Source organism: Meles meles, chromosome 15 (assembly GCF_922984935.1).
Source record: "Meles meles chromosome 15, mMelMel3.1 paternal haplotype, whole genome shotgun sequence".
Lineage (NCBI taxonomy): Eukaryota > Metazoa > Chordata > Mammalia > Carnivora > Mustelidae > Meles > Meles meles.
Window position 1 is genome coordinate 38,764,116 of NC_060080.1, and position 11,907 is coordinate 38,776,022.

Sequence of the window (11,907 nt, forward strand, 5' to 3'; positions counted from 1 at the left end):
CCACCTGGAAGCTAAAGACCACCTTGCTTAAGAATGCTTGGATCAACCAGGAGATCAAAGATGAACTTAAATAATTCATGGAAACCAATGAGAATGAAGACACTTCGGTCCAAAACCTATGGGATACAGCAAAGGCAGTTCTAAGGGGGAAATACATAGCCATCCAAGCCTCCCTCAAAAAAATTGAAAAATCCAGAATACACCAGCTGTCTCTACACCTTAAAGAACTGGAGAATCAACAACAAATCAAACCAACTCCACAGGCAAGAAGAGAAATAAGATTAGAGCAGAGATCAATGAGGTAAACACCAGAGATACAGTAGAACGTGTCAGTGAAACTAGAAGCTGGTTTTTTGAAAGAATCAATAAGATCAATAAACCATTGGCCACACTAATCCAAAAGAAAAGAGAGAAAGCCCAAATTAATAAAATTATGAATGAAAAGGGAGAGATCACAACTAACACCAAGGAAGTAGAAACAATCATCAGAAATTATTACCAACAGTTATATGCCAATAAGCTAAGCAACCTAGATGAAGTGGATGCATTCCTGGAAAACTATAAACTCCCAAGATTGAACCAGGAAGAAATTGACAACCTGAATAGACCAATATCTAGTAATGAGATTGCAGCAGTGATCAAAAACCTCCCCCAAAACAAGAGCCCAGGACCTGATAGATTCCCTGGGGAATTCTACCAAACTTTCAAAGAAGAAATAACACCAATTCTCCTGAAGCTGTTTCAAAAAATTGAAGCAGAAGGAAGACTTCCAGACTCTTTTTATGAAGCCAGCATTACCCTGATCCCCAAACCAGGCAAAGACCCTACCAAAAAGGAGAATTTCAGACCAATATCACTGATGAATATGGATGCTAAGATTCTCAACAAGATCCTAGCAAATAGGATCCAGCAGCACATTAAAAAGATTATCCACCATGACCAGGTGGGATTCATCCCTGGGTTGCAAGGATGATACAACATCTGCAAATCAACCAATGTGATAGAACAAATCAATAAGAGAAGAGAGAAGAACCACATGGTCCTCTCAATTGATGCAGAAAAAGCATTTGACAAAATCCAGCATCCGTTCCTGATTAAAACGCTTCAAAGTATAGGGATAGAGGGAACATTCCTGAACTTCATAAAATCTATCTATGAAAGACCCACAGCAAATATCATCCTCAATAGGAAAAAGCTTACAGCCTTTCCGTTGAGATCAGGAACACGACAAGGATGCCCACTCTCACCACTCTTGTTCAACATAGTATTAGAAGTCCTAGCAACGGCAATCAGACAACAAAGAGAAAAAAAAGGTATCCAAATTGGCAATGAAGAAGTCAAACTCTCTCTCTTCGCAGATGACATGATTCTTTATATGGAAAACCCCAAAGACTCCACCCCCAAACTACTAGAACTCATACAGCAATTCAGTAACGTGGCAGGATACAAAGTCCATGTACAGAAATCAGTGGCTTTCTTATACACTTAACAATGAAAATACAGAATGGAAATTAGAGAATCGATTCCATTTACTATAGCACCAAGAACCATAAGATACCTGGGAATAAACCCAACCAAAGAGGTAAAGGATCTGTACTCGAGGAACTACAGAACACTCGTGAAAGAAATTGAAGAAGACACAAAAAGATGGAAGGCCGTTCCATGCTCTTGGATTGGAAGAATAAACATTGTCAAAATGTCTATACTGCCTAGAGCAATCTATACTTTTAATGCCATTCCGATCAAAATTCCACTGGTATTTTTCAAAGAGCTGGAGCAAATAATCCTAAAATGTGTAAGGAATCAGAAGAGACCCCAAATTGCTAAGGAAATGTTGAAAAACAAAAACAAACTGGCGGCATCACGTTACCCGATTTCAAGCTTTACTACAAAGCTGTGATCACCAGGACAGCGTGGTACTGGCATAAAAACAGACACATAGACCAGTGGAACAGAGTGGAGAACCCAGATATAGACTCTCAACTCTATGGTCAAATAATCTTCGACAAAACAGGAAAAAATATACAATGGAAAAAAGACAGCCTCTTCAATAAATGGTGCTGGGAAAACTGGACAGCGATATGTGGAAGAATGAAACTCGACCATTCTCTTACACTGTACACAAAGATAAACTCAAAATGGATAAAAGACCTCAACGTGAGACAGGAATCCATCAGAATACTAGAGGAAAACATAGGCAGTAACCTCTTCGATATCAACCACAGCAACTTCTTTCAAGATATGTCTCCAAAGGCAAAGGAAACAAAAGCGAAAATGAACTTTTGGGACTTCATCAAGATCAAAAGCTTCTGCACAGCAAAGGAAACGGTCAACAAAACAAAGAGGCAACCCACGGAATGGGAGAAGATATTTGCAAATGACAGTACAGACAAAAGGTTGATATCCAGCATCTATAAAGAACTCCTCAAACTCAACACACACAAAACAGATAATCATATCAAAAAATGGGCAGAAGATATGAACAGACACTTCTCCAATGAAGACATACAAATGGCTATCAGACACATGAAAAAATGCTCATCACTAGCCATCAGGGAGATTCAAATTAAAACCTCATTGAGATATCACCTTACACCAGTTAGAATGACCAAAATTAGCAAGACAGGAAACAATGTGTGTTGGAGAGGATGTGGAGAAAGGGGAACCCTCTTACACTGTTGTGGGAATGCAAGTTGGTGCAACCACTCTGGAGAACAGTGTGGAGATTCCTCAAGAAATTAAAAATAGAGCTTCCCTATGACCCTGCAATTGCACTGCTGGGTATTTACCCCAAAGATAAAGATGGAGTGAAAAGAAGAGCCATCTGTACCCCAATGTTTATTGCAGCAATGGCCACGGTCGCCAAACTGTGGAAAGAACCAAGATGCCCTTCAACAGACGAATGGATAAGGAAGATGTGGTACATATACACGATGGAGTATTATGCCTCCATCAGAAAGGATGAATACCCAACTTTTGTAGCAACATGGACGGGACTGGAAGAGATTATGCTGAGTGAAATAAGTCAAGCAGAGAGAGTCAAGTATCATATGGTTTCACTTATTTGTGGAGCATAACAAAGAACATGGAGGACATGGGGAGATGGAGAGGAGAAGGGAGTTGTGGGAAATTGGAAGGGGAGATGAACATTGAGAGACTATGGGCTCTGAAAAACAACCCAAGGGTTTTGAAGGGGCGGGGGGTGGGAGGCTGGGGAACCAGGTGGTGGGTAATAGAGAGGTCACGTATTGCATGGAGCACTGGGTGTGGTGCAAAAACAATGAGTACCGTTATGCTGAAAATAAATAAATAAATTTTTAAAAATGCAAAGAAAAAAAAATAGTCCTCTGTCCTTTCTCTTTCCCAGAACTGGTAGTTATAGCTATAGGTCTGATCCAATTTAGTTTGATTTTTAACATTTCTTTGGTAGCAGGGTGACTTGATAAGTAGTCCTGTGTACTTTTATCAGGTGGTATATTATATCTGGATGTTTATCTACAGTGATGTCATTGCCTTGGCTCTAGGCTCTATACCCATTAATTCATCACAGGTACAAAACTGCAGAGTTTGAATTCTACCATTACTTCCTCATTAGTAGACTACTTCTATAAAGAGAAGCCTCCCTCATCATGTTTGTACTGAAATGGTATAGTTTGTACTGAAATGCTGATTCACTCTCCCATTTTTTGCAGTTTTAAACTAAGGTTCTCTAAAATCCTCCAACAGTGACACATTTTTGGAATATCTTTCACAATTATGGGTTTAAATACGTTTGATGATTTTAAGCCTGTTGATGTTCTTCTTGTACCATCTTTTCCCAGAGGTAACCTCTGTGTCCTCTACTGGTCTTTGAGAGCTATCTTATTTTCTTATAAAACAAATTATTTTAAAATCATCTTGCACATATCTTACCCAAATCTGGAACAAGTTGTTTTTTCAAGAATGCCTGATTCCTTTAAGTGAAAATTGATATTTAAAGATGTGGGTGCTAAGATACCAAAATATTCTTTTTTTTTTTTGAAAAAAGTTTTTAATTTATTTGACATAGTGAGACATGGTAAGAGACAGATCACAAGCAGGGAAGTGGGAGAGGGAGAAGCATGCTCCCCACTGAGCAGGAAGCCTGATGTAGGGCATGATCCCAGGGCCCTGGGATCATGACCTGAGCAGAAGGCAGACTTTTAATGACTGAGCCACCCAGGCATCCCACCAAAATATTCTTAAATTTAAAATAAAGATGCAGAGGCACCTGGGTGGCTCAGTCCATTAAGTGTCTGATTCTTAGGTCATGATCTCAGAGGGTCCTGGATAAAGCCCCACATCCAGCTCCATGCTTCGTGGGGAGTCTGCTTGAAGATTCTCTCCCTGCCCCTTTGCCCCCCCCCCACTTGCTCTCTCTCCCTCTCTCTAGAAAATGAATAAATAAATCTTTAAAAAAAATGCAGGGGTGCCTGAATGGCTCAGTTAGTTAAGTGTCTGCCTTCAGCTCAGGTCATGATCTCAAGGTCCTAGGATCAAGCCCCACATCAGGCTCCCTAAACAGCAAGAAGTCGGCTTCTCCCTCTACCTCCACTGCCACTCATGCTCACTCTCCCTAAAACAAATAATATCTTTTTTTAAAAGGTGCAAAATAGATAGAACATGGTATTTTTTAAAAGCAGGGAAAATAATAAACATTTGCATTAGCTGAATTTGCATAACCAAGTTCAGAAGAATTCAAAAGGAACTAATAAAAGTGGTACCTTTGAGGTGTTAAAGGAGGGGGTAATGGGCAATTTTTTAAAAATCACACTTGAAACCCTTTAAGTACCCCCAAAGAAGAGAACACAGATGTATAGACTCTAATAAGTCAGACATAGTCAACACTGGAACAGGTTAATTTTTCCTCTGGAAAATACCAGATGAAATTATAGGCTTGCATTGGGGGGGGTCATTTTGAGTGACAAATACATGTCTTTAAATACTAAATCACACTCAACACAGCATGAAGTCCCAGCTAAGACCAGTGATTAGGAATTAAGACCAACCCCAGAGATTCTCAATGCTGGCTGCACAGTAAAATCACTTGAGGAAGAAGTAAAATGATCTCTGTTTGCAGATGATATGATATTATATGGAGAAAACCCTTAAGATTATATACACACATATACACACAAACCTGTTAGAACTAAATAAATCAAAGTAGCAAGGTATAAAGTCAACACACAAAAATTTGTCACATTTCTATAGACTCACAATAAGTAATCTGAAAAGAAAATTCAAAAGAAGTTCCATTTGCGGGGCACCTGGGTGGCTCAGTTGGTTGAGCACCTGCCTTTGGCTCAGGTCATGATTCCTGGGTCCTGAGACATGGAGCCCAATGTCAGGCTTCCTAATCTGCAGGGAGTCTGCTTCTCCCTCTCCTTCTGCCTGCCACTTCCCTGCTTGTGCTCTCTCCCTTTCTCCCAAATAAGTTAAAAAAAAAATTCCCACTTAAAATAGCATAAAAAGAATACAATATTTAGGAATTGAGTAAAAACTTGTATAAAAAACTATAAAACATTACTGAAAGTAAGTAAAGAAGACAGACAGAAACACACCCGTGTTCATGGGTTCGAAGACTTAAAATGTTAAGATATCAATACTACCCAAAGTGATCCACAAATTCAATGTAATCTCTAACAAAATTCCAGTGTCATTTTGTGCAGAAATAGAAAAACCCATCCTAAAATTCATATGGAATCTCAAGCAACAGTGAAGAGTCAGAAGAGTCTTGAGAAAGAAGTCCAAAGCTGGATTACTCACTCTTCTTGATTTCAAAATTTACTACAAAGCTAAAGTAATCAAAATCAATGTTGTACTAGAATAAAGACAGACATATAGACCAATGAAATAGAAAAGGCAGCCCAGAAATAAACTCTCATACATATGGTTAAATGGTTTCTTCAAGGGTGTCAGGACCATTCAGCAGGGAAAGGACAATCTTTTCAGCAGGTGCTGGGAAAACTGGATATCCACATGCAAAAGAATGAAGTTGGACTCTTACCTAAAACCACCTACAACATTTAACTCACAATGGATCAAAGACCTAGATGTAAGACCTAAAACTATAGAACTCTTAAAAGAAAACACAAGGCAGACGCTGCATGATGTTCAACTTAGCACTAATTTCTTAGATAGGACTTCAAAGGTGCAGGCAACAAAAGAAAAGATAGACAAATTGGACTTCATGAAAAAAATTTTAAATTTATGCATCAAAACATACCATCAACAGAATAAAAAGACAACCCACAGGATGGGAGAAACTATGGGTAAATCCCCTATCCGATAAAGGGTTAATATCCAGAATATACTGAGACATTCTAAGACTCAACGGCCAAAAAACAAACAACTTGATTCAAAATGAATAAAGGACTTGAATAGATATTTTTCCTAAAACAATATATTAATGCCCAATAAGCACATCAAAAAATGCTTGACATGACAATCATTAGAGAAATGCAAACCAAAACTATAATAGGTATCACCTCATGCCCATTAGTATGGCTACTATGAAAAACCCAGAAAATAACAAGTGTTAATAAGGATGGGGAGAAATTAGAACCCTATGCACTGTTAGTGGAAAGATACATTGGTGCAGCCATTATGGAAAACAGTATGGAGTTTCCTCCAAAAATTAAAATAGAATTACCATATGATCCAGCAATTCCACTTCTGGCTATCTTCATGGAAGAACTGAAATCAGGATCTCAAAGAGATATTTGTGCACCCATGTTCATAGAAGTGTTATTCACAATGGCTAAAATATGAAAGCAACCCAAGTGTCCAATGACAGATGAATGGATAAGCAAAATATGTTATATACATACAATGGAGCATTATTCAGACTTAAGAAGAAAGGGGATTCTGACACATGCTAATGACACGGATGAACCATGAGGATATTATGGTAATTGAAATAATCCAGACCAAAAAGACAAGTACTTCAAGATTCTACTTATATGATGTAGTTGGGAAAAAAATCATAGAGACAGAAAGTAAAATAATGGTTTCCTGGGGCTGGGGTGAGAGGTGGGAGTTGTTGTTTCATGGGTATAGAGTTTTGGTTTTATAGATGAAAAGAGTTCTGGAGATGGATGGTGGTCATGGTTGCTCAGCATTATGAAAATATTTACTATCACTGAACTATAGCCTTAAAATGATTAAGATGATAAATTTTATGTTATATGTATTTTACCACAGTTCTTTAAATTGGGGAAAAAATCACTGTGGAGCTCTTAACCTGAAGCCCAGGTTGTGCCTCTGATTAATTAATTACATCAGGCATCTATATATGTTTTTTTAAGCTCCCCTGGTAATCCAAGGGGTCAAGCTAAATCCCTGCTCACTAAAGGTACAGTAGATGTCACTTCTCCCTTCTCAAGCTCCTCAGGAACAACACTAAGTGAAATGTTCTGTAGAATCACCTATACATTAAAAAAAATTAAAAACCTGTATTATTGGGACACTTGGGTGGCTCAGTAGCTTCAATGTCCAACTCTTGATTTTTGGCTCAGGTCATGATCTCCAGGGTCCTGGGATCAGGCCTCATGTTGGGCTCTGTGCTTAGTGCGGAATCAGCTTCAGTATTTCTCTCCCTCTCCCTCTGCTCCCCCCATTCCCCTGCACTCACTCTCTCTCAAATAAATAAATAAATATTTTTTAAAAACCTATATTATTTAAATGATTATTTCTCTTGTATCTTTTTTTCCCCACCCTCCCCCGTTTTGTACTTTCCCTCTTCCTCCCTTCCTTTCTGCCAAGTATACCTGATTGAGTCTATGCAAGTTCAGTGTTTGTTTGATGCTCCGCTTGTCCTCTATCAGTTTGTCTTCCAAAGCAGAGATTCATGCCTTCCTCGCCTTTCCAGCTCCAAATCTGTATCTTGTCTCAAGATCTAGTTCCAGGGGCACCTGGATGGCTCAGTCCTTAAGCATCTGCCTTTAGGTCAGGTCATGATCCTAGAATGCCAGGATCGAGCCCCACATAGAGCCTGCTTTTCCCTCTTCCTCTCCCATTGCTTATGTTCCCTCTCTCGCTGTGTCTCTGTCAAATAAATAAAATCTTAAAAAAAAAATCAAGATCTAGTTCTAGTCCATAACTCACCATCCCCTTCCCTTTCTTTACCTTTCATTCCATAGGTATGAACATATGAATGAATATAGCTCTCACCTAAATTACATGCCTGAATTGCTGCCTTAACTTCTAGCATTCCTGAGATGGTGTGCCCATCAAGTCTGTCTGGAATCCTCATTTCTCCTATTCATTGCACCTGGTTGGGTACTCAGGGCTTAGTAAGACATGTCAGCCAATTGAAGAGAAGTCTTTGGGCTCTTTGAGATTAGGTGTGGGATTGTTGACTGAGTTGGGTGTGAAAAGCAGGACACTTAGGGGAGGTAGAAATATGAAAGCCTCTGTGCACCAGTCTCCATGCAAAACCCTAGAGATCCAGTTATGAAAGGCACAGCACCTGCCCTGAGGAAATCACTGCCTAAAGGGGACCTAGGTAATTAAACAGGTGATTAAAATACCTTATAGTAAATGCTGCGCTAGAGGTGAGTATAGGTTCCATGGAAACTAAAGGAACCAAAACTACCATGGGAAGGTGAAGGAGGAGTCAAGGAAGGATTCTTGTAGGAGTCCTTAAGTTCTAACTTATTTTAACTCAAAAAATATGCAGGTAGGGACATCTGGGTGGCCCAGTTGGTTAAATGTCCGATTCTTTATTTTGGCTCAGGTCATGATCCCAGGGTTATGAGATCAAGCCCCAAGCTGGGCTCTGTGCTGGGGGTGGAGCCTATGTGATATTCTCTCTCTCCCTTTCCCTCTGCCCCCCACCCAACCTCTCTCTCTCTAGAAAAACAAAAACAAACAAACGACCACAGCAATAAAAAACCCACAGGTAACATAGATTCACTATAGCAAATTAGAGTGAATTAAGAAAGAACATTGAAGATGAACATAAACACCTTTTTGAAAACACTCTAACTTGTGCCAAGTTGGAGGGAGTTAGGAGACCAAATGTATGAACACTCGTTGCACATTGTGCTATCCATGCTTGGTGACAAGTACCTGAAAAGGCTGACAGAGTGCTATTCTGAAATCAATGTTCTGCGAGAGGCAGGTCCCTGGAGATGCAAGAGAGGGTAAACCTGGAACCCAGAGAGCTTACGTCCATTCTCTGATTGCTGGCACAAAAGTTACCCAACCAATGTTTTCATTAAACGTTGAGGGTCCTTCTGTTTGGGGTATGACTTGCGCCCTATTTTATTTCTTCATTGCATGGATCCCATAAGCACCAAATGTGTGTCCCCAACTACTGAGGGCTGCAGAATGCAAAAGGGGATACATACAGTTGGAGTTCCTCCAAACCCATAGGGATACCAATTTTCCTAGGAACATATAAAATGAACACTGTATGCTTCTGAGGACAAGATTATTTTCTGAGCATGCAGTCTCAGTGCTTAGGGGACTGGTGACAGCCCAAGAATTTAAATTACGTGGGGCACCTGGGTGGTTCAGTGGGTTAAAGCCTCTGCCTTTGGCTCAGGTCGTGATCCCAGAGTCCTGGGATCAAGCTCCGCTTAGTTTGACACCCAGACTCCCTGGTCTTTTACGACTATAAATGGTGGCACACATATCCCAGTGTGCACAGGACTTCCTGTTTTAAAACAAAAGTTCTGGAAAATCTCCCAGTCCCAGAACTATTAAATCATCCTAGTAGATTGATAGCCTTTATTTCTTTTTTCTCCCCAGGAGATGGTGAGTTTTATTTTATCTTTTCTAAACAGAGGTTTGATTTGCTCTTGAATGTTCCAGGGTGGTGAGAGACTAGGAGGAAGCACAGGATGTAGAGACCTATTCCATGTAACCTTCTCCCTCATTCCTATCTCCACTATCAACTGAGAGGGCAGCATGCCTGCTTGCAGAACTGGACTTGGAACTGAACTTGGGAGGCCATATTTTCTTCAGGTTCTTTGTCTCAGGTTCAGATCAGAGGACATGACCTCTTTTGCCATCTTTCCTATGTGATTCCTTCCAGTGGTCTTTCTTCCCTCATCTCCTGAACCACAGCTAGAGTTCCCACTTTGACCTTTTGTACATTCATCCCACATACTTAATTTTCATTTTTCCATGCTGGTCCTTTCTCAGATGGTTGACAGGAACTACCCCACCCTTGCAGGGGGTTGCTGCTCTGTGTCTGAGCTCTAAGATCCAGCAGGACGACTAGAACTTCACTGCACCCAAGAATTCTACTTGGGTGGAGGGGCTGGCATTACCTTTAGAGGCTGTTCAGGTTTGGGAGGTTTAGAAGTTGGAGAGTGACAGTCTTCTTCTTAATTGAGTGTTTCCTTTTTAGAGACTTCTCACACCCTCTCCTCTGCCAGCTGGGGCTGAGGTCCCAGCCTGTGATGATTCACTTCCTGTCCTCAACCATTCCCTTACTTGAGTTTCTTTACCTTGCCAGCTTGGAATCTCTCCTGAGGCTGACATTCTAGCTTTGCTTCATCCAGCTGACTCCCCTCTGTTCCTTCTTCCCCCTGTCCCTTCTGTAACTACTTCTACTTCTCCTGCTCTAGCACCTGTGTCAACAGGCTTTGCCTCTCCACAGACAGGCTATTTGAATGGGCTGTGAGGTGCTAGCAGAAGAACCATCCTCCTTAAGTACTCCAAGGCTTTAGACTCAGTTTGTTGGGGGCACCTTTATCATCATGCCTATAATCATCCTGAGAATAATCATCTCTGGAGCTCCGTGACCAATCATTTCTTCCGTCATATCTGTTTTCATAGTGGTCCCTTCTTCCTCTATAGACATCATCCCTACGGTACCTGCTACCAAATGCTCTTCTGCCACTGCCTCTCCTGGAATCATAGCCTCTATCTTAGTCTCCACTGCTTCAGTCATCACAGTGGTCCCAGCTCCCATACCAATCCATATTCTGGTGTGGGCCATCATGGTAACATCTCAATGCCCATCAGGATATTGGCCAGAATCATAACAATCTTGAACTTGTCTCCAAAGCTATCATTGCCTCTTCTAGGAAGGCAGTCATCAAAGCTGTCTGTAGCAGGATGGGCCCTCCAGTGTGTATCTGTTTTGTCAGAATCCTGATTTCTATCTCCACCAGAAGAATGATCATTCCTGCTTTCAGCCTCTGTCTGAGGAGCAAGGTCCACTCAGATTCTCCTGTTGCCTAGAGACTCTTCATTTGAGGCTCAGGGCACTAAGCAAGGAAATCCAACTCAGGTCCTCAAACTGAGCATAACCCAAATCTTTCAGCCTCTCTGGGTTGCTGGGTTCACATGGCAAATGTATTGCACTGCTATATAACCTTACAAGGAATTCCTTAACAGAGTCTTCTGTCATAGCACAGGGCACGTTCCCTAGAAAAGCAGTGAGGGTGGCAATTTGGGAAGATAGGTGTACTCGATTTTGGGTTCCTGAGCAGCCCATGGAGCAGTGGGTAGGATAGAATGGTCAATTGGAGGAATCCTACACCTATGGTCATTGGTACTGTGCCGAGTGGCTGAAACATCTCCTTCCAGGTTATCTGTTTCATCAACCCAGTCTACTGGATGCGGGACCTAGGTTCTTCCTCCACCAGTTCCCCATTCTCAACCAGAAAGTCTGTTAGGTAGATAGTCTTCCCATTCTTATTCTTGTTTTTCAATGGGGCTGCCATGTTGGGAGAGAGAGAGAGTGCACTTTGACCCATGTATGATTATAAAATGTCCCCCTGTATTTCTAGAAATCTTTCTTACCTTAAAGTTGACTTTACCACAGACTGGGAGAAAATAGTTGCAAAAGACATATCTGATAAAGGACTGTTATCCAAAATATACAAAGAAGTCTTAAAACTCAACAATTAAAATAAAGATCAACTTAAT

The 11,907-nt window shown here is 40.8% G+C and overlaps 1 pseudogene; it reads right to left on the bottom strand.

Annotated features, from left to right (window-relative positions):
- Positions 1 to 9,876: 9,876 nt before the first annotated feature.
- On the bottom strand, positions 9,877 to 11,702 carry LOC123925967 (annotated as a pseudogene).
- Positions 11,703 to 11,907: the final 205 nt, after the last annotated feature.